The following is a 24,338-nucleotide window of genomic DNA, read 5'->3' on the forward strand; positions in this document are numbered from 1 at the left end:
TTAACATTCCCACAAAAAATTGCAATTTGACTTCCACTGAGCAGACACACATGGACACACACACTTGACATGTGGCAGAGAGGGAAAGCTAATCAGGCTCACTTTTACTGGGCAAATCATGTAAGCTCATGATTCACATGAAGTTAGAATTTACAATCACTTTCAGTTCTTGGTAAGGCAATTTCTCATTTTGACTTGTAAGTCTCCTAATATATTCCCCAACCATAATAATAATAAAATCCTTTTATACAAAACACTACTTCACTGGAGAAGAAACCTTCTACTGTCCTTTGCTTACATTCTTAATAAGGTGCAAAATAGAAAAATAGGATGTGTATACCAAAGGTAAATGTAGACTGCTGCTCTAATCTAGAAACTATTTTATGAATTTGTTATTTAGAAAAATTAAAGACAATCACCATCTATCAGAATTATATAATGTCAAAGATATTAGTCAGTACAAGAAAGCCAGCTAAGTTAATGATTTATCTTCTTTCAAAATCCCCCATGAGTTGATATGCACTATGTAAATATTATTCATTAATTCCAGCACTGAAGAACTTGCTGTCCTTAAGCAAATAACCATCTCTATTAAAAAGGCAAAAAATATCAAGCCAGGTCCACAAACTCTCTACATGAAGCAACAAAGAACAGAGAAACTTAGAAATATATATAAACGTGTAAAATAAAATGACTTACAGTCTGATTTAGGTCATTATAAAATCAAGGACATTTAGGGATTTGACGACCACTGTCTAGGAATACAAATCATAATTGTAGTCAGACTTTTTTTGTTTGATTACACTGAACTAAAGAATGTTTCCTTGCATCCCTGGAAGTAGAGCACAGACAAAGACCTAACCTGAAATGGTTGAATTTTGGTTTCTTTTGTGCTTTAGGATGAATGAAATCCTCCAAGTGATTATTTCTAGCTTTGGAAGTTATTACATCAAATTTTATTTTCTTGATCCCTGTGGGTAGGTAGTCAAGAATGTAAACCCTTCTATATAAGTGACAGAACAGGAGGTAATAATTTCTGCAGGTGGATGATACAATGAAACTGTGTGATCTAGCATGTTCCCCGTTCACTACATTTATTTTGTCAAAGTGCAGCTCTATGGAGGTGGATCGCACAGATCTCCCTTCTTACCAGCCACACTGACTGTGGCAAAATTCACAGTAGAAAACACATTATATCAAAGAATAAACTAAAGCCACCACAGTAGAGGACATGGTTCAAAACTGAAACCATTCACTCATTAATGTTTAGGCCACGGTGTAACGCATGCCTAAATGCCTAAAATTAGCTTAAAAGTGGTTCAACGAGAGCAAAAACTTCATGCAACGTCAGCCCGTTCCCCTTAGAAGGCATGTTAATACTCTCTAAGTTGCAAGGGAAAAGGTGTTTGAATTTGATGGACTTGTCAGTGTCAGTTTAATGGTTGGACTCGATGATTTTCTGACCTGAATGACTCTGATTCTATCATACTTGTAACAGAGCAGATCATGAGCATGTGTCTTAATTATTTTAGATGGTTGAATATTGACATCAACTGCCTGTTTTCTACTCCCTTAGCACTGACTACTGTCATTCTTAACACTGACTTGTGCAGCTGTAACCTCCCCCACCTTTCTTTATTAAACTCTGCTAAATGTTATTTCATCTGCTTTTGTATGAGGTTGCATCTATCATTAGACAACAGACACTTTCTTGCTCCATTACTTCTACTGATGATGTGGAATTTTGCATAGCTGATGGATCAGTAAGCTAGAAAAATGTGCACAAAGTATTCAGAAAAACATGGGAGATGAATTTGAATTAAATGTAAACTAAAAATAAAATATGGAGATCCCTGGGAGATCAAGATTAGGGCCATAAATAGAACATAATAAAATGTGTCAAAAGTTTCTTATTGAATCCAATGCTAAAGGCATTGAGAAGGCAATTTACATCCATGACAAGAACCTAAACCAAGAGCGGCTTAAATCTGAATGCAACCAAATCCTTAATGGTGGTATTTGTAGGAGAAGAAGAAGAGTGTATACACAAAGGTATATAAAAGTGTTTAGGGTTTTTTTTGTTTTGTTTGTTTACATTGTAAAAATTAAAACACAGGGATCACTTGTGGTGAAATGCTTTATTTTCCTATCTTGCTATTGAAATCCAGTTTGTGGAAATAAACCTGCTGGAATCTTTCCTCTTAGATAAATCAATGTATTAAGTTCCTAGCCTCATGCAGACTGCAGAGAAACAATTTCAGAAAGGCAGCTGAACAAATATGTGTAAGAAATAATATTGTAGGGCATAAAAAAGAACATACAAACTGAAATGAATTTTCTTTTCTGTTCAAAAATGCAGGTTGTCTACAGCAAATATTGTGCATATGCAAATTTAGTGCATCTATATAGTTGTCTATTTTTGAAAATATTGTAAGGCTCTTATGAAAAATTATTATAGTTTTGAAGTCTGTTTTTGCCTTTAACTTCTTCAAATATGCTGACACTGTACATTACCCTTAGGTTAAAAAATGTCAAGTGAGCAAATGTTCAGAGAACACATTGCCCTGCAACTGTCATAAGGTTATTGCTGTTTTCATGTGGAGAGTTTTAAAGGCTGTTGAGATGAAAAGGAATTATAGCCAAGTCACTTAAGTGTCATGAATTTTCCACTATGCTTCAGGCATGCTTCTGGGAGCTTATGTGTCTTGCTAATAGCTTGACCTTCATGGTATATTAAGATGAAATTTTATGCAATGAATATGCTGATAAATTTGAGCTAAACATCATACTTGGAAACAACCACGTTTAAATATGCTAATTGCAGCAGTTTTGTAAAGCAAAATGTTACTATAATTGCAGAGAGGATTGAGATGATGACTATCACACAATGGTATGCAAGCAAGTCTGTCTTAGCATTTTATGGGAGTGTTTTCTTCCTTTGGGTAACCTATATTCCTTTCTGTATTTATTTATAGATTAGAGAACACACAAGAGAAAAAAAAATGTGTCTTTCTTCAGACATTTTACTGCTCCCACCCTAAAGTGAGTCAGAAGGACAACATTTCTTAGCATATTAATCAGACTGATTTTTCTTTCCTCTACATTCCAGATAGAAACACGTATATTATAAGCAAAGTTTCATTGCTGCTGAAATGATGGTGCTGAAGCACAACAAAACTACTGGAAAAAGGAGGCAGATAAATGGTATCAAGGCAGACGCATCCTTGTTGCCGTAGACGAATTGCAGGTGTTCCATGGGGGTCATGGGTTGTGATCAGTGAAAAGGTTTGTAAAATTTCCAAGGCAAAGCACTGCAATTCAACTATATGAGAAAGGCATCCTTATATGGAGGGAGACAAGAATCACAGAAGTCTTTCTTAGAAAAAAAAAAAAAAGAAATAATAAATCTTTTAAAAAATGGAAAATCAAGAGAGATTTTGGAAAGATTAACAGACTGAAAAGCAACAACTCTCCGAAAAGAAGGCATTTAAAAATATCTGGAGTTCAAAAAAATAGAGTAGGCAGATGGTACAAATCCTTGACTTTATGTATATAATTTGGATAGTAACATAGATAATAACTATGGGACCAGATGGGATCGACCCAAGGGTGATGAGGGAGCTGGCGGAAGAGCTTACCAAGCCTCTCTCCATCATCTACCAACAGTACTGGCTCACTGGGGAGGTCCCAGATGATTGGAAGTTGGCAAATGTCACGCCAATCCACAAAAAGGGCTTCAAGGAGGACCCAGGAAACCACAGGCCTGTCAGCCTGACCTCAGTGCCTGGCAAGGTTATGGAGCAGATCATCCTAAGTACAATCACACAGCACCTACAGGATGGAAAAGGGATCAGACCCAGACAGCACAGATTTAGGAAGGGCAGGTCCTGTCTGACCAACATGATCTCCTTTTATGACCAGGTGATCCACCTGGTGGATGAGGGAAAGGCTGTGGATGTGGTCTACCTGGACTGCAGCAAAGCCTTTGACACTGTCTCCCACAGCATACTCCTGAAAAAGCTGGCAGCCCACGGCTTGGACAGGGGCACTGTGCTGGGTTAGGAACTGGCTGGAGGGCCGGGCCCAGAGAGTGGTGGTGAACGGTGCTGCATCCAGTTGGCAGCCAGTCACTAGTGGTGTCCTCCAGGGATCAGTGTTGGGTCCAGTTCTGTTTAATATTTTTACTGATGATTTAGATGATGGGATTGAGTCCACCATCAGCAAATTTGTAGATGACACCAAGTTGGGGGGGAATATTGATCAGCTGGAAAGCAGGAGGGCTCTGCAGAGGGACCTGGACAGGCTGGACAGGTTCAACAAGGTCAAGTGCCAGGTCCTGCACTTCGGCCACAACAATCCCCTGAAGCGCTACAGGTTGGGGACAGAGTGGCTGGAGAGCAGCCAGGCAGAAAGGGACCTGAGAGGCTACATTGACAGGAAGCTGAACATGAGCCAGCAGTGTGCCCAGGTGGCCAAGAAGGCCAGTGGCATCCTGGCCTGGATCAGAAACAGTGTGGCCAGCAGGACCAGGGAAGTGATTCTTCCCCTCTACTCAGAGCTGGTGAGGCCACACCTGGAGTACTGGGTCCAGTTCTGGGCCCCTCAGTTCAGGAAGGATATTGAGGTGCTGGAGCAGGTCCAGAGAAGAGCAATGAGGCTGGTGAAGGGACTCAAACACAAGTCCTGTGAGGAGAGGCTGAGGGAGCTGGGGTTGTTTAGCCTGGAGAAGAGAAGGCTCAGGAGAGACCTCATCACTTTCTACAACTCCCTGAAAGGAGGTTGTAGCCAGGTGGGGGTTGGTCTCTTCTCCCAGGCAGCTATCAGTAAGACAAGAGGGCATGGTCTTAAGCTCTGCCAGGGGAAGTTTAGGTTGGATATTAGGAAGAAATTCTTTACAGAAAGGATAATCAGTCATTGGAAGGGGCTGCCCAGGGAAGTGGTGCATTCTTCGTCCCTGGAAGTTTTCAAGATGAGACTGGATGTGGCACTTAGTGCCATGGTCTAGTAACCACAGTAGTAGTGGATCGAGGGTTGGACTTGATGATCTCAGAGGTCCTTTCCAACCTGGTTGATTCTACGATTCTATGATTTCACTTGTTCCATATTTTATTTCTTCAGTTTTGTTGATTCCTTTTTTTTGTTGCATTTTATCTTTGTTACAGAATTCGTCTTTGCAGGACACCAAATGAGAAGCATGTTTAAACAACTGTTTCCACCATTCCCTAAAAAATTGTTCTCTTATGATACACTACTTGCAAAATGGTAGACATTTTTTTTGCCTCTATTTCTGTATTTAATAGTATAGTGATTAGAATTTTTAAAATTAATGTAAAATCCCCTTGGCCTGTTTTAGACTCTCCCATCACTCAGATGAATACAATCTCTTATCTGGTATAATGTGTTTTGAAACACAAGTGTCTCAGCCTTGCCTGCTGAAATTTCAGGTAGAACTAGTAGCAGTATTTCCTTGGAAGTTCCAAGTTGGAAACTATTCCAGTTGGAAACTATTCCAGTTTGTAAAATTATAAGGTATTCACGGAGTCAGAAAGTGGGAATAACTGCTATGACCCTGTGATTAGGTTTCCTATATTATCATAAGGTGTCTCTATTCTCTCTCCTCTGCCTTTTCAGTGGAACCACTCCTGTGGGCTCCAGTGTTATTTAAGTTTACTCAGAGGGGAGATTTGAGTTGAGTTTTCTTTCTGACAGTGAGACCTGTATCTCTGCCATGACTCTTTGAGGTCTGTAGCATTTGATTTCACTATATATATATATATTCTTTTTTCCAGATACTCTGAAAGGTCTGGAAACTCCCCTGCAAGAAAAGTTAGTTTTGTTTCTTCTTGATGTGTTGTTTGTTTGTTTGTTTGTTTTTAATTTTGTAAGATTGTGCAGTTTGTTTTTGCTTGGTTAGTTTGGCCTTTTTTTTCCTATAATCAATGGCCAACAAAATAATGAATTACAGAGTTCTCATACATCCTCTTTTGACACATTTTTGCTGTGTATATGTATTTTTTGATATTAGAACTGTCATGTATCCATAAGTGAGATATATTGTCTGTGCACTGCAAATATAGTTCAATATCTAGTTCTGGATTCAGGCTCACTTAACCTAATTATATCCATCAAATATTAAGTTTTCTTGGAAGTAGAACCAAACAAAAAATAGTTCATTTGCCTGTGAATGCTGGTAATGATGGGATTGCCTTATCGTCTGCGTTTCTTCAGTTGTGATCTTGTCAGATCTCATAAGGTAAGCAGATTCTGGCCTGCATAATAATTTGTTGGGAACTTTCCAAAGAAAATCCCAGGTGCCAAGGAAAGTAGCACTGATGATGTAATATTTGGCAGTCTTCTCTCTGTTCAGTAGCAGACCACTGTCTCAGCATAACATTGAGGAACCATTTGGTAACTCAGTGTGCCATCTTCCAGGGGAGACACAATCAGTGGAGACAAGACTTGCAGAAATTTCTGGGGTACTTCTAGAAATTTGAGAAGACAATACAGCATTTTTGCATATAAACCAAAGATGTTGCTTGTGCAGTAAACTGCTAAACTGGCTGGGAGGATTTGGTACGTGCTATTGCAAAGTCTATTTTAGAGCACTGAATGAACAACATGAACACACAAACTTACGTGAAGTGTTTGGGGACAATTCATGACAGCTATTCTAGACTATTGTTGGCATTAATTCCTGGTTACTACTTTTGGTATTCTTCCTAGAAAGATAGACAAGAGTTTTTAGATGCAGTGTAATTGGATTATTAGGCACCCTTAAAATAAGTAATTTAGATAAAAGGAACTGTTCCCATCAGATCAAGGAATAGCCAGGGAGCTGAAATGCCTGATTTGTCTTCCTGTTCTGTTAATTTTGTGCCTGTGGCAAACCATTTGAAAAGAAAACTGGACTGCCTTATCAGGATGCAGTTTGCACAACTATTTCTAATCTATTCATGTGATGTTTCAGTGGGTACCTTAGCATGCATTAGTTTTTCACCTATAATGAGCTTTTAAATTAATAATTATTGTATTACTTTCAAATAAAAGTTCATCAGGGAAGGGGAAAAAAAGTATCCTTATTACGGCTAAGCATTTTTTTTAATCAAAGGGCTGACTTCTGTAAGAAAATTTTATATTTATAAAGGCACCTTCAAGAGAACACTGCTATTACTCTATGCAGAGACTTGCAAATAATAAAATCGTAGAATCACAGAATCAATTAGGTTGGAAAAGACCTCCAGGACCATTGAGTCCAACCTTTGACTGAACACCACCATGCCAGCTAAACTTAAGTGCAAAGTGCCATGTCCAATCATTTCTTGAACACTTCTGGGGTTGATGACTCCACCACCTCCCTTGGTCAGCCCATTCCAACGTCAAGTGTGTAACATGTAAATGCATATTATATGCATATTCAGTGCAAAATGTGTAACAAAGAAGTTATGTTGCAAACAGAAATAACATGCTACTGTTTTAGACCAGCATTCTGTGCACTTAATGTGACATTGGTTGTGATGTAAAAGCTGTGTATGATCATCTAATCACATTTAATATCACCTTCACAAAAGGACAATAAATTAGGAATTCCCTTTCCAAAAGCCTGAATACGAGTCTTTAAAATTGAATAACACGAATTCAAATATGGTAGGGTTGGCTGCGGGTTTTTTTCTGAAGATATACAGAAATCTATATGGAACCGAAAAATTTGAATATAACTGTTGATTATAGTGTATCCTGCGTTTCACATTCAGTAGACCATTTATTTGCTAGCACCACAGTAAGCATAACTCTTAAGGACAGCTTGAAATGGAAGAGTATGAGTGTTTTCTGTGTATTTGTAGTAGAAGAAGATATCTGTATGAAAAAGTGACACAAAGTTAGATAAAGGCAAGTATTTAAGACATGAATTATAATTAGCCTCATGAGTCCATCACTTCTCTAGATTTCATTTTCTTAAGGGAAAATTAAAGGCATGTATTATAGAAATAATTCTTCGGGGGGAAGAAAATTAAACATTGTTTTAGCCTTTCCATACTTTTGGATTCTTATGTGGAGTATACTCTAAGCAATGTAACTACCAGCTACCCCATGAATTTCTCTAATCACCTTGACCTAAGGAAGAGGAAAATGAGAAGAAAATGTGCAGTGAAGTATCATTTTTTGGCAGTATTACTGCTGTTATGTTTGAAAAATATTGTTGTACTTCCTCAAAATACATGTAGCTCTGTATTTAAATTAAGAAAGAACAAAGTGAAAGATATATCATCATTGTAGAAAGAGTTGCTGAGGTTTGTGATTGTTCCTCAGGAAGCTCATTTCAATCCTTCAATTTTCTCTTGTTTGTTAAAAATAGCAATATTCTTGTCTCTCTCAGAAAAAGAAATCTCAATTAAATGGGTTTGTCATCTTACTAATATAAAAAAACCAACCAAACAAAACGAGAGAAAAATCCCTTGACTTGGTACCAAAACTATTCAGAACTGTAACATTGTCAAGTCACTAAGTTGCACATATATCATGGAATTTCATATTTGAGAAATTGCATCTCAAAAGCTGAGAAATGGGAAATCACTCTGTAGAAGACGAGTCCTGCTCTGAAATGACTGTTCTTTCCCTTTGCCCTTGATTTCCACTGAACATAAAAACTTAAAAGCAGATGAAGTCCTTACCTCTATTCTACACAAAACTCAATAAAAGCAACAAGCCTCCACCCCTGTGAATTGTCTTCAGAAACTGGATAGCAGATGAGTTCAGGAATTAAGATCACTCACTCAAAATGAGCATTCATGGTGTTTCTCCTGTTTTCCTTGTACTTCCCCCTTTTACCTCCCAAAAGTGAAAATAATTCAGTCTATGACACAAAAATATCAAAAATAGCAAAATATGATGAAGCCCATTATAACAGCTAGAAACACAATAAAATGTGGAAAGGAATAGAAGGAAAAAAAATCCTTAAATTTGTATCAGGGAAAAATCTGCCTGTTCATCTACTATGTTTTCCAACTATTTGCAATCTGTCTTTTTATTTTGTTTATTTCATCAGTGTTTTTACTCTCTTCTACCCTCAAAACTGTCTGATATGTTTTCCTGTCCTTAAATGTGGAGCCAAGAGACCCAATCAGCCTCCACCTTTCCTCTGAAGTGGTTAAGCAGATATTACTGAAATTAGAATAAGAAAAAGCCATGTTATCTTAATTAAGTGTTTCAATTCCTTCACACCTGTTTTGTCATAATGCTGTCAAGTCTCTGAAATGCCTTCTAAACACTGAATTTCTAAAAAAAGGAAATAGGGAGGAAAAGCACTCCTAATTTTTATCAATATAAAAGCAAACATGGTACAAGTCTTTTTGCTCTTCAAAAGGTCTAACTATGAAAACTAGATTAATTATTTTAAAATGTATGTGTACAGTACCTTATGGAAATTAGTCCACTTATATGCTAATTCTTTTTAATCTTTTGTGGGCAATTTTTATAGCATTAATTTTGTTAATGCAGCTTTTTATCAGTTTTTCCAACCACCGCTAATAAAAGAGACTTTAGAAAATCTAGTCTGCTTATGAGAAACTAGTCTTACATACAGGAATGTAAAACACCCAAGAGTCTTCTTTGTCTTTTCTGCATTGACACACAGTACTTAATTCATGGTGAATTTTCTGTTGCACTGGGGGAAGTTGGCTGGGAGGGGCTGATCACTTGTTGCGGCCAGGTGGGGCATTGGTCAGTGGGTGAAAATGCATTGTGCTTCACTTGTCTTTTTTGGTGTTTATTCCTCTTTCCCTCTTTCATTATCATTATCATTAGTAGTAATAATAGTAATAATGGTAGCAGTACATTTTTGTTTGAATTATTAAACTGTTCTTATTTCAACCAATGAGTTTTAGCTTTTTTCTGATTCTCCTCCTCATTCTGTTGCAGAGAGAAAGTGGTTGCATGGCACTTAGCTGCCTGCTGGGGTTAAACCATGATAGTACTACCTAACCTCCCATCATTTCATATATTTGACATGCCACTCTGTGGTATGGAATATCCCTTTGGCTAGTTTGGGTCAGCTGCCCTGGCTGTGCTCCCACACAGCCTCTTGTCCACCTGTTCACTGGCAGAGCAAGGAAAACTGAATAGTCCTCAATTTAGAGTAACCACTACACAGCAACAACCAAAACAACAGTATATTATCAACATTATTCTCATACTAAATCCAAATCACAGCATTTTACCAGCTACTGAGGAGAAAATTAACTCTATCTCAGCCAAAACCAGGAAAATAATCCCTGAAGTCTACAGCATAATCAAATGACAAAATAGTAAAAGAAAGCCTAGAAAGGCTAATGTAAAAAATAAAAGCTTCCCAAAATTCATACATTATTTCATCACAATATGAACAAATGGTTCTTTGATGCTGTTTGCAGACAAATCTTTATCATCTTCATTAGATCATAATTGAAAGATAACATGTTAATAGTATTGATATAAAAGCAGATTGTTATGGCATGCAGTAATAATATTTAGTCAGAGAGTTTCCATGGAGAAAAAAGAGGTACAGTGTCAGCACTATACCAAGTGCTGTGATGTTACCCAGAATGAGACTGTGTTTGGTTTTCCAGGTTAAATAGTTGTCTTCAAAACACAAAGCTGTCCACTGAAATGCAAAGCACACTTACACAAAGTCAGACATCACATTGATGTCTACTACTAAGGATTCATAACAGCCTCTGGCCACAGGTGAGCACTACCAAGTACAGACTAATTCTAGATGGAAGTAGGCAAACATAAATAGAGTAATTGCAAGTAGATCTCAACTAATGGTGTCAGTTAATTAGAACTTCCCTGAAGACTGACCAGTACAAAAAGTTGGCATTCAAAGACTTTTATAATTTAGAGATTGAATTTCTCCACCACATGTGTTTTATAATGAATAGGCTAAAGAAAAATTGTTTATCAGATTCAGGAAACTGAACTGGATTCTTCAATCACAAATTTTAATAGCTTTGAGGAAGAGCCATCATGCTTAAAATTTATCAATATTAATTCATTTTGAAGTTACTTTGGCCCAGATCAGAGACAATATATATGCCATTTACAGATACTAATACGATACACAGATAATACATATGCTGTTTACAGATCACAGATAAATCAATGCTGTTCAAGACCAGACAATTATATTTATATCAAAAAATGTGACAGGTAAGAAGAAAAATTACTAAATTAATTTTTAAGGAAATCACTTACAAAAAAACCACCTTAAACCTATTTTGAGGAATTTGCAAACCAATTCCAACAACATTTTTGAAAGCACAACATCTTAACTTTTCCCAGTTCATGGAAATAAAACCAAAGAATAGGTGTGAGTTTTTTATATTTTTTTTTCACTTCTTGATTTTAGCAAACTTACAGAAACATCCAATGAAAGTAAGCTGTTCAAATCCTAATAGCAATAGGCATTAGAAATTTCCTAAGACAAAATCTTCTTAGGAGAATTCTGGATTAGAGACATTTCAGATTCCCTGCAGTGCATTGTGAACTACATAAAACATAAGCTATTCCATTTTATTTCATATAATTCCAATAAAGAGTTTTAATTGGCAGTATTTTTGTCTGCAAAAATAACTTGATTAGACTTTGTACATGTACATGTGCATGAACGTGTTAGCAGTTGCTCAAGGTGACTTCTGTTATGAATCCTCAATTGTAGCATAGTATGCAGATCATATTTTACTTTCTCCCAAATTCATTTATGCTTATTATACATTTTAATACAGTTTTCATAAACATGGATAATCAAATAGATTTTGTTTACACTTTTTTCTTCCACACAGAAACCATGGATATTATACTGTATTTTAAATCCCTGTAAAGTTTTGGTGATGTTCAATGGATTACAGTGCAACCCCAAAATAAAAGAACTTCCAATATAATATTTTTTGCTGTTAGATTTTGAAAACACTCTGTCCTCCAATTATTTTCTAAGATCAAGATGGCAACAAAATGTGTATCTGATTAGCTGGTAAAATAACACTACAAATCATAGCTACTTCCTTTATATATGCCAACCTCATTTATTGCACAAGAAAAGACTGAGTTTGTAAGGGAGAGAAATTAAGCCTTGTTTCTTAAAATTGCACCACTGAAAGGGCACGAGTAGATTTTTTTTTTCTAAGTTTTTTTTTTTTCCTGATTGTGCCACTTTTCTGTTCTTTCATTCTTTGGCATGACTTCACAGGGAACCTCTTGATGTACTAATTTGAAAAAAAAGGTTGGAAACAGTCCAAATACATTCTAAATACTTAAAGACATCAAAAAGGTTTTTGGTAATGCCATGCAACTCTTGTAACTAATCTGCCCAAGTAAAAGCCAAATACAGTGTTAATGTCACTTCAGAATTAATATGGTTGCTCAGCTGCTGTAGAAATCATAGTGGTATCATGTCATTCAACAGAACATTGCCTGTTGACACTGCTTTACCCTGGTTGAGGATCTGGCCCAGAGTTATTACTACATGAAAATCAGAAGATTGAGAACCTTATGATCCATACTTATTGAGATCCATAATTGATAAATATTCTACTTTCTAAATACATTAAAGTCTTTGTGATCCATCATCATCGAAAGCAACACATGCTGCGCAGTGACCTTGATCTGTCTTCTTGGTCTCTCTGGGTCATGTATTCTGTGATGTCCTGCCATAACAGAATGGCAGGACATTCTGTTATGGCAGGACAGGGATAACAATACTGAACTATGACAAAGGCTTTAAAAGCATACCACTGAAAGAGATTATCTGATACCCAGAACAACTTAATGGAGCAGAGAAGAGTTTAAGCAAGCTGTAACCTTTCAAGTAGCATCATCGTTATGCGCTCTGTCATGTGAAAAGTTAGTGATATTCAGCCTCTGCATATATATTGTAGGTAGTCTGCCCTGTGTGGGACAGTCTTTTCCATGGCCTGCAAATCTGAGTCCTTTTGAAGGACATACTACACAAAACTATACTTTCCATTCTGCATGGAGATCTAAGGCTATATTTATAAAAGGTAATGTAAAGGAAAATGATCTGTAATTGTCTATTGTAGTATATTTTGTAAAGGGTAGGTGAGATGACCCAAATAATTATAGTCTGGTTAGCTGAACTTCCATTCTCAGTAAAGTCAGAGAAAAGCTGATGCAACATAAAAGCACTAAAGAATGAAGAATAGTAGCATAATTAATGCCAATCAGCACAGTTTTATGGAAAACATCTCATCAGAACTTCTGATGAGGTGACAAGTTCAGTTCACAAAGGAAAGTGTGTTGACACAATATGACTCCTGTAAGGGCAGTTGTCTGCACAACATCAAGATTAAAAATTAGCACCATGAAAAATTTCCTGTAGCACATAATAATCATTTGAAAAACTTGTTCACTGGCTAATCTCAGAAAACAGCCGTTAATTGGAAACCATTGTGCAAAGAGAAATTTCTAGTGGTCTAGTGCAAAGTTCTAGATCTATACAATGTTCATTTATGCAGAAGAAATTGCACATTCATGTCAGCAAATATTTGCAGTTGATAAAAAATGGTGGAATGATGAATACTAATCAAGAGCAGACATTGCTACACATATGATTGCATTACAGAGTAAAGTGGACTTTTCAAAATAATACATTTTAATATCTTACAACAAAAATCAAGGAACGCAGATCACCGATTTTCTGATGAATGCCTGAATTTTGTAACTACAGAATCATAAATCAGAATGGCTTGGGTTGGTTGATCTTTAAAGGTCATCTAGTTCCAAACTACACCTCATGGGCAGGGACATCTTTCACTAGACCAGGTTGCTCAGAGCTCCATCCAACCTGGCCTTGAACACTTTCAAGGATGAGGCATCCACAACTTCTTTGGGCAACCTGTTCCAGTGCCTCATCACCCTCACAAAAAAGAATTTCTTCCTAATATTGAATCTAAATCTACTCTCAGTTGGAGACCACTCCCCCTTGTCCTGTCACTACATGCTCTTGTGAATTGTGTCTCTCCATCTTTAATATAGGCTCTCTTCAGGTACTGAAAGGCTGCAATTAGGTCACCCTGAAGCCTTCTCTTTCCAGGCAGAACAAACCCAGTTGTCTCAGTGTCGTGGTTTGGACCTTGTTTTCCCCCAGAAGCTAAGAGAAGTGGTAGACCCCAAGGAGTGGAAACCCCTAGAAGTTTTGAAGTTCTGCCCAATGGGCGCTCCTGCAGAAATGTAAACATACCACAACCAGACCGGAAGAGATGAGTTGTAGTTTTGGTTGTAGAAGTGGTGGCCATGTTGTGAGCCACGAGGAAGGGGCTCTAAGCCCCTTGGGCCCTCTTGGGCCCTCCCAGCCCCTGGCTGGGGGGCTGCAGGGACCTGGAACAGCATAAAGCTGGGCTAGGTGCCTGTAGTTATGCCGGGAGAATGTTTTTCTCCATGGGCACAGACAGCAGCCGGGACTAACCAGAGAAACGGTGGCAGAGAGCCAGGACTGATAAGGACCTGAACTGAAGTAGCAGCAGAAGCAACATGCAGCACCGGAGAGAAGACTCCTGGAAGACAGAGCCGAGAGAAGGAGAGCCAGCAGCTGAGAGACAGAGTTTGGGGTAAGACTGATACCAGATTCCTCAAAACTCCCTTGAGACCCCTCTTGGAGAAGAGGGACATGGACTCCTATTTAGGAGAAGAGTTTTAGACATGCAGCACCGGAGAGAGAGGAGCTGAGAAGCTCAAAGCGTCCCGGGAGCTGGACCGGGACGGCCAGATGGAATGCGGGGGGAGTTGACCTTCTTCCCCCCCCTTTCACTGCTGCCACGGTGGCAGCCTGAGAGACAGGGCACAAAGGCCCTGCAAGCAAGGAGCTGAGTCTACTGGGATACCAGACCGTCACGAAGACCCCCCTGTGTCTTCGTGATATGACGTGGTGATACGACCTTGTCTGGGGTTACGAAGCCCATGGAAGACCCCTCGGTTGAGGCGATGGGGCCGAGGGAGGTTGGATATCTCCCTCGTGAGTGCTGGCAGAAAGCCAGCTATCAGCTGCTGCATGTGGAGAAGACAGATAGAACCTGCTGCCTCAGAAGATGCTGCTGCTTAAGGACTGGAAGGGATCTGTCCTTCTTTCCCTCCTGGACTTTTATTTGGAGGGGAAAAGAGATCTGATCCATTGTAAATACATATGTCATGGTAGAGATAGTTTGTGATCGTGTGTATAATGTGATATGGTATTTATTTGTACAGTCATTGTAATATATTTCCCTTTCCCCCACTCTGAGTCTGGTGCGTTTTGTCTGGAAAAACCCATCTCACATTAGGTTGAGATGTGGGAGGGGGGATGGAGCCAGGGAAGTGGATTTTGGGGCTATCTCAAACCATGACATAAATGGTAGCAGAGGATGGTTGCGAACCATCGGGGGAAAGAGATAAGAGCCATGATGCTTGTGGTAGCAGAAAGAGTCCTCATAGGACAGATGCTTTATCCCTCTAATCAGCTTGGTGGCCCTCTTCTGGACTTGGACTTGTTCCAACAGACCAATATCCCTTCTGTGCCAGGGACCTCATGAAATTTGGTGCGGAGTGCAAGGCCCCCATGTTTCCAGATTTCAGGTGGAATTCCATCAATCCCTGCTGCCTTGCCGATTTTCACCTGCTGTATGGCCTTGAGGGTTTCTCCTAAAATGGGAGCAGTATCCAATTCATACTTTACTGGTTGTTGTGTGATGGACTGAATTGCTGAGTCTTGGACTACGCGGTTGGTACTGAATAGAGTCTGAAAGTGTTCAGACCATCGATTCAGAATGGAGGTTTTATCTGTCAGAAGTGTTTGACCATCGTGGTGCGCTGTTGGGAACTCGGCGAACTACCATCTGACCTTCGTGATGCAGTCATCATCACCTTGTATAAGAAGAAAGGAATTAAATCTGACTGCTCAAACTATCGTGGTATTACTCTGCTCTCCATTGCTGGCAAAATCCTGGCAAGAATACTCTTGAACAGACTTATACCCACTATAGCAGAAGGTATCCTTCCTGAAAGTCAGTGTGGTTTCAGAGCCAACAGGAGCACCACAGACATGGTATTTGTCCTCAGACAACTGCAAGAGAAGTGTAGGGAACAGAACAAAGGTCTCTATGTAACCTTTGTCGACCTCACCAAGGCTTTTGACACTGTGAGCAGATAAGGTCTGTGGCAGATTTTGGAACGTTTAGGTTGTTCCCCCAAGTTCCTTAAAATGATCATCTCACTCCCTGAGGATCAGCACGGCCAAGTCAGATATGGCAACACACTTTCTGAGCCAGGGACCCCAGAACTGGATGCAGGTGGTGTACTGCAGGTAGAGTCTCACCAGAGTGGAGTAGAGGGGCAGAATCACCTCCCTTGCCCTGCTGGCCACGCTGCTTTTGATACAGCCCAGAATATAAGCCCAGCTTTCTGGGCTGCAAGTGCACATTGACAGTCTCTCATCCACCAGCACCCCCAAGTCCTTCTCAGCAGGGCTGCTCTCAATCTGTTCATTGCCCAGTCCATATTGATACTGGGCGTTGCCCAACCCAGGCATAGCACCTCGCACTTGGTCTTGTTAAACTGCTTGAGACTCCCATGAACCCTCTTCTTGAACTCGTCCAAATCCCTCTGGATGGCATCCTGTCCTTCAGGTTTGTCAGTCATACCGCTCCACTTGGCAAATTTCCTGAGGGTGCACTCAATCCCTTCATCTATGTCATTAATGAAGATACTGAATAGCACTGGCCCCAATATGGACCCCTGAGGGACACTCACCACTTGTTACTCATGTCCCTTGGGACTCTGAGCTATTGGCCACTACCCTCTGGATGCAAACATCTGACCACTTTCTTATCCATCTAACAGTCCACCCACTGAATCCATCTTTCTCCAGTTTAGAGAGAAGGAAAATCATTCTCAGGCAGGATTTCGAGACCTATAGTGATTAATGAACTAGAATTACCAGAGACAAATTATGAAAAAGAAAATAGATGTAATCCCTGAACATGTATGTAGGATGTGTATGTTTGAACTGGATTATTTATTTACCCTATTCTTTACATTGCTGAGACCATTACTGGAAAACAGATGTCACATCTCACTTTTGAAGGGAAATTGAAAAACCTAATAGAGCTCCATGAAGACCTCTAAAGGTATTTTGGATCTGGGAAGTCTGAATTACAGTGAGAGATTTAAGAATTTCAATCTATATAACTCATCTTAGTATTTCAATAGCAGTAATTTTATAGTTTAAACTTGGTAAAGATGATACAGTACAAGTGGTGTAAGAAGGAAGACAATATAAATATGAACAGAAAATCTCTGATGATGTAAGATGCTGACTTTAGCAGGCAAAGGTATAACAGGATGCACAGGATGAAAGTAGAAGCTAAATAAACTCATATGAGATAGGAGCATTGTTTTAACTCTAGAGATACCTATGCAGTAGATCAGCTTATCTAGAACAACGGATTTTCCATCACTTTAAACCTTTACAGACTAGATTGAGTTTCTTTCTGTATAATAAGGGAAACTCCACCAGAATTTGAAAAATTACTTAGTGAAATGCAAAGGACTGTGTTATTAAAAGATCAAACTAGACGATCACAATGGGTTTTCTCAGTCTTAAAATGGATTACTTACATCTCCCCTCACAAGTATGTAATTTTAAACAGAAGAGTACATAGCAAGTATAAAGTCAAAATTGCCCAAACATTTCAAGAAATACCTTTGACCTTTTCAGTATTCCTCCACAAAATATGGGTCTATTCTCTTCCTCAGTAGGAGTTATCACTTTAATGACTTTTTCTGACAGATAGTGTTTTTGATGATGCAAAGTTGGACTGAGTGAAAAAATTTTCCCATGAAAAAGCACCAGAAATCCATGAATATGTTTTTTACTAAGACAAGTCACATTATTTTTAGGTTTTTACTTATTTTTGGAATTACTTAAATATGTTATCTTTCCAGTAAAAATAAAAATCTACTTCTTTATCATTTAAAATAATTTTATAGCTCTTATTGTGCAGCATCCAAGCTCTCTTGTAATACTTCCAACTTTTTTCCTTAGCTTCCTTCCCTTACACATTCTAAAATTTTCACAAGGCGGTGGCTGCTTACAGTATTGTTACGCCTATTAAATTATAATTACTGAGAATATTCTCAATTTAAATTTATGCCTGTAACCTTTGAAAAGTATAAGAAAAAAGGTGTTATTCAATGACCATACTAATAATCATAACTTTTGTCCTCATAAGCAAAAACTTTACCTCATATTCTGGCAAAAACTTCATTGCTTTCTATGATCCTCAAAGTAAAAAGACAATGGTAGAATATTTCAACAAAAAAGGTTCACAACAGATATGTGTCTAGTACAATTACATCTTCAGATGTGATCCTAGAATTACAAAAGACTAAATACATGGCTGCAATTTTAATTTTTCTAAATGGTTTCTAGATGAAAGGATAAAGGAACACAAAATTCAGTGTACAGTCTGTAGGCAAACAGTGCCTTCTTTTATCCCGCCACTACATAGGGAAAGATTTGTTGAGGTAATTTATGTCCTTTACGGCTCCCAACTGTCAGTAAATGTGTCACCAGACTGGTGACTAAGAATGTTCAAAGAGATTTAAAAGCATAATTCACCAAATAATGCCAGTGATTAGACATGGAAAAGACTTAAAATCCCATTTACCTGTTCATATATTTGTACCAACATGGCAATGAGGCAATAAAAATGGAAAATACACCAATTTTGGTGATAAATCAGGAATACTCTAAAATATCAGAAAAATGTTGAAGAAAAATATTATTCATATTTTTGCTTTTCTCCACAGAATCACTTTTACGCCACTTTTTATTATTTTGGCCTGCCACCTACATATTTCTTCTGCTGGTTTGTGAACTTCATAAAGGGCACCCCATGCAGAACCCCTCATTATTCCCACACAAACAACTAACTCACATCCAGAATCCAATATCCAGTATTTAACTACTTAGAAATGCATCTTAAGCAAAGAGAATAAACAAGTAAACATCTTTTCAGAGGACTTAATTAAGAAAAATTTGACTAATTCCACCTAACATTCCCCAGCTCTTGATGCTTGTGATTAAGTTATAACTTTGGCTATATCATCATATGTTAAAAATTTTATTGCAATATTAAAAGCAGAAATCTGAAAATAAAAATTCACATAATATTTCATCTACATGGAAATATATTCAATGGAATTTCCAATACTGCACATTTTTATTACCACAAGTATTATTTATGTCTTAAGTGCTAAAACCTTACATTCCATGAAGAGTTGGTGTTAACCAATTTTTAACAATTTTGGTGTTAACCCTCAAATCGGTTCTCTGACAATATTTAGATATTTTTAGTGTTGCATCGTTAGTGTAGAAAAATTTTATTCTTCTATTTTGCATGTGTCAAGAAGATTTCTAGTAGTCCAACAAATTACTAACAATTACCATTAGGATGCACACAGTTATTCCAGATACTGCAGCATTTAAATGTTATAGCCTAAATCAGTAGAGAAGGCACTGTTTTATCTTCTGCCATCATAAGTGCATTGCCTATCGGAAAGACAAAACAAAGCCACGAAATAACCTATTCTAAGCCAAGCACTGTACATGCAGTTTTGGATGGATTTTAATATATGACAACTTAAAATAAATTACAATATTTTAGCATTAAATTCGAGGTCTAATTAGTCATCACTGATACCTTTTTTACAAATAGCAAAAAATGACATATTCTTCAGAAAGATACAGTAGTGTGACTTATTGGGATTTTCCTCTCTTAGCTTAATATTTATTTTAAATGCATTGCCTATAATTTTAGCTGTGCAATTAATGTTAAGGTAGTGAAGACAAAAAATATTCTTACTTCAATGTTTTCTGAATTCTGCCTTCATTAGTTCTTTTTTTTTTTAACATTTCCATGAAATTATAAAATTAAATTGAGATTTCTCCTAAAACATCCTACAACATATACAGTCTGAGCACTAATGTCTATAAGTCATTAGAGACAAAACCTGCAAGAAGAAGTGGTGAAGGGAAGGTATCTCAATATTCAAGAGAAGGTACCTCAAGATTCCCAGCAATCATGTCACATCCACATATTCTCTAGCACTTGGGCCTATCATTCCTTCATCTTCTTGACTACATCACATATCAGCAATGTATCTCCATTTCCCTAGTCGTCAATCCTATGTTGTTGAAGGCAGAACTGCATAAACTACATTTTAAAAGGAAGGAAATAAAATACAATCATGCAAATCCCCTCTTACCTCAATGCTTTCAATATTGAGATCGTGTGTGGCAAGAGCCTGGATAAGGACTACAAAGACAAGCAATCTTCAAGTGGGAGCAAGCATGGCTCAAGCTGTTGGCATCAATTCACTGGACATTATCTTACAATGGTCCTTCAAAGTAAACATAATTGTGCTCAAAGCATGGCCTTTTTTAAAAGTGATGCATCCAGTCTCTATTAGGAAAATGGACTGAATTTCCAACTTGGGGAGATAAGCTGTCACAGATGGAGCACTCAGCTCTAGAATAAAGCTCAAAATTTAAAATCATCCATGTGATACCTGGTCATAGTAGAAATATCTGTCATTATGGGTTAGTGGGTTCTTTTTCTCCTAGTGTTCCATGGAATCTTCTCATTTGGCATTAGGACATAACTATGGATAGCACACGACATTATAGGCAAAATGAAGTAAAATATAAAATGTCCATAAGCTAAAATTTTCCATAGGACTTTTAATTACATTCTGAGCTTAAACATCAAGAAACCAAAAAACAATTTGACTTTGATCTTTTAATAGGGTCCTTTAAATCTGATATAATTTGGATTCAATTTTAGTATAGGTTATTTGCTTTGTAATTCTATGTAGACTGAAGAAATTCCAAGCAACAGCATTTTTAAGCACAAATTTGAGATATCTGGAAGAAAGGAGTTAAAACAGCTTGTAATCATCAAATCAGTTTTGTGTTTTAAGCATGCAGTACTAAATACATTATTTTCACTAACCTAAGAAACAAATGTGAACGATCTCAACAGTACTTTTGAATGGGCATAAATTTGGGTAAGAAATGCAGAATGAAAATTAGGCACATCCTTTCAATGACAGGTTTTAGAGAAATCATAATGTTTAAAGAAATTATAGGAATCCACTAAGAGTAGATATGTTTCACTTGCAATATTATATGCTTTTATTAACATTTTATGGTGGCTGTAATGCTGATCATTACAAATGTTTTATCTGGGTTAAAACATAAAGTTGCTTAAAATTGCCTTCCTTTCCTGAGAAGATGCAAATTAATGTGAACTACTGAAAGAAAAATCCTCACAACAATTAAATGAGTTCACAGCACAGTAGATGCAATAGAATAATAATATAATTTATTCGAAAAAATAAAAATTTTAACTTCATGTGGTTGTTCCTGTAGTAGCTTTTCCTAAAGAAAAAGTATTATTACTGTCAATTAGACAAGGCTCTGAATTGTTTGGTGTGCATGCGGAAATGATTACTCCTTTAGTGAAGTTTCCCTGTGCCAATCTCCTTGGAATGCAGCATTTATCACCTACCAAACAAGTGTAAAATATTTCAGTCCAGGAGGATTATCACTCCTGTCTTCCTCTTTACTGGAGCAGAATAGGAGGGGGAGGAAAGGTAGGCAGAGTGTTTCATCAGCTACAAAAGCAAAGAATTACAAGAAAATTCCAAAATAATTTGATCCACTTGTCTTTATTCATCAGTTTTTTATGACGGATTTTTTTTATTGTTGTTTTCAAGAAAGCAATATTTACAAGCAACAAATAAAAACACATCCTATTTCCCGAAAACCAAAAATCATAGGAACCACAGCCTAAGCTAAAACTATAGCCCTGATGTTGTAAGTGGAAAACACATACTGCAGGAAAATATTCTTTACTCCAAGAAGTTGTGAAATTCATTCATCATAAAACCATTCTAGCATACTCATTCTTTCTAAAACATTTTTATACATTATTTCTGTTACAAATGAACAGTAGCTAATACTGGAGGTCCTCATGGTTTTTGTCTGTAGTATGATATTCCTTGCCTGGTAATCTTTTCCTTTCCTAGCAAGCCTTAACATTGTTTATTCAGTGTTGAGTTGATGCTTTCAGAGAACTAGTCACATGATAGATCTTTTTCCTAATTTGCAGCAGATAATCTAGAGGGCATGACTGTATATTTATCACGAAGGCCAACTTGTCTTATCACTTACTTTGTAAAATACAAAAATTGTGAAATTGTTCTGCAATTCTACCCAGCCTCTTAACTTTGGCTAACCTGAAGTTCTTGGTATACTCAACTATTTTTGTCACCTCACTTTATTCACCACTTTTGCTTGACCAATGCTGAATATTCTGCTGGAGAAAAGGTTAGCACAAATCCTGCTAGGATACATTGGCCAGTTCTTCCCTTTTGAAAATTATCTCTTTGTCAACTACCTTTTGTTTCCTATCTGCTTATTGATTGTCAAATATTATTTTAATTAAAAAAATAAAGAAAAAGAGAAATTAGCAGCATTTTACTGGGAGAACATTATAGCAAAAGCAGAAGTGTCTAATCTTGTTTTTGATTTTCCTTATCTTCTACACTAGTCTCACCAGCTTCTTAAAGAAAGCAAATGTCCCATAGCCTGTAAACTCAATATGCCAAATAGACTCATCTAGTCTAATTATAATAATCAAATCAGTAAAAACAAAAATATCTTTGGACCAAACTGACTGTCAGTCATTAGGTGAACAGTTTCCTATAAAGTTCTATAAATAATTTAAACATACAAGTATGATAACCATAGTAATCATAAAAGTTAGCAGAAGAAAGGTTAACTGTATTGTTGATTAGTTTTCTTTTAGCAGTAGCCTGAAATTTTACTGAGAAAGGGAATGATTCATACATGAGAAAACTTAATGGGACCTGTTTCTATGAGCAAGGCTTCAAGTAATCCCACAATACGAACAGGACTAGACTTGGTGAACCAACAGAGTACGGTGTCTTCACTAATACTGTGAGACACTTGAGGAATACTGAATTTAACCTCACTGTGGTGCTGTCCTTTTCATGCAGGCAGCTGAAACCATCTTTGTTTTACAGTAGCAAGAACTGAGAGCAAAATTTGAGGTGGAAGTTCTGATTTGCAGGAAATCTGAGTCAGAGATGAAAAGTGGACTTAAATCTCCCAAGGTTCAGTAAAGTGATTTGAACTACAAAGTCATGTTCCTGTTCCACAGTTAAATAACCGCCTGTGGTGGGTTGACCTTGGAGGGATGCCAGGTGCTCACCCAGCCACTGTATCAGTCCCCTTCCCAGCCACAAAGGTGAGAGAGAGTAAGATGGAAAACAACTTGTGGGTTGGGATAAGGCAGTTTATTAAGGCAAAAGCAAAGTAAAAGCTTGCATGTGCAAAAGCAAAGTGAAAAAATAACAAGGTTTATTCTCTGCTTCCCATCACCAGTGATTTCTAGCCACTTCCCGGGAAGCAAGGCTTCAGCACATGCAGTGGTTTCTTAGCAGGCAGCCACTGGAAACAACGAATGCCCCCCTTCCTGTTCCTTTCCTTAGCTGATCTGAGATTATGTCATATGGTCTGGAATATCCCTTTGGTCAGTTTGGGTCAGCTGGCCTACTTGTGTCCCCTCCCAGGATCTTGCCCTCAACTGAGGAAGGAATGTTACAGGGCTGATGCTGTGCTCAGCAGTAGCCAAAACACTGGTGTGTTATCAACACCCTTCTAGCTACCAATGCAAATCACAGCACTCTGAGGGCTACTGTTGGTAAACGGACTCCATCTCAGCCAGACTCAATACACTGGCTTACTTGGTGAGCAGATGATATTTAATAGATTAATAAATGTTTACTTCTTCATGTATGTATTCAGATGCCCTGCTTGCACATCCTTTATATTCCAAGTTCATTGAAATATGAAAGCAAAAAACCAAAACAGAACTCAAATTATTACTTTGTTTATTTGTGTTTTGTGATAATAAGTAGCAGTACACCTTTTTTACTAAATAAATTAACAACATTTTGGTGAGGATGGAAATTATCACCATGTTTTATATGGTGACAGTTTAGACACCAAATACTTTCACAATACATGCTCCATAATATGATTTCCATATCAATGAAACTAAAATATTCTCTTCTATTATGAAATTGTTTTTGATGTTCAGAATTCTCAAGACATCATCATGCTTTTAGGGATAAGACTTGACACTTTGAGATGCCCTTGAAGAGTCTGTGTCAGCTCCTAGACTCATTGTAATCAATGGAATAAAAAACCAAACCCTGGATTGACT

At 37.6% G+C, this 24,338-nt stretch overlaps 1 protein-coding gene and 1 long non-coding RNA gene across 4 annotated transcripts in view; one reads left to right on the forward strand and one right to left on the reverse strand.

The window, feature by feature from the left end:
* The window catches only part of NKAIN2 (sodium/potassium transporting ATPase interacting 2), a 541,273-nt gene that overhangs the window by 210,030 nt on the left and 306,905 nt on the right, over nt 1-24,338 (reverse strand). The window lies entirely within an intron of this gene.
* Nucleotides 5,059-5,992, forward strand: LOC135410589 (uncharacterized). Its single transcript, XR_010428758.1, has 2 exons — nt 5,059-5,262; nt 5,790-5,992. It is a non-coding gene; the product is annotated as an uncharacterized LOC135410589 (long non-coding RNA).

Source organism: Pseudopipra pipra, chromosome 3 (genome assembly GCF_036250125.1).
Source record: "Pseudopipra pipra isolate bDixPip1 chromosome 3, bDixPip1.hap1, whole genome shotgun sequence".
NCBI classification, from domain to species: domain Eukaryota; kingdom Metazoa; phylum Chordata; class Aves; order Passeriformes; family Pipridae; genus Pseudopipra; species Pseudopipra pipra.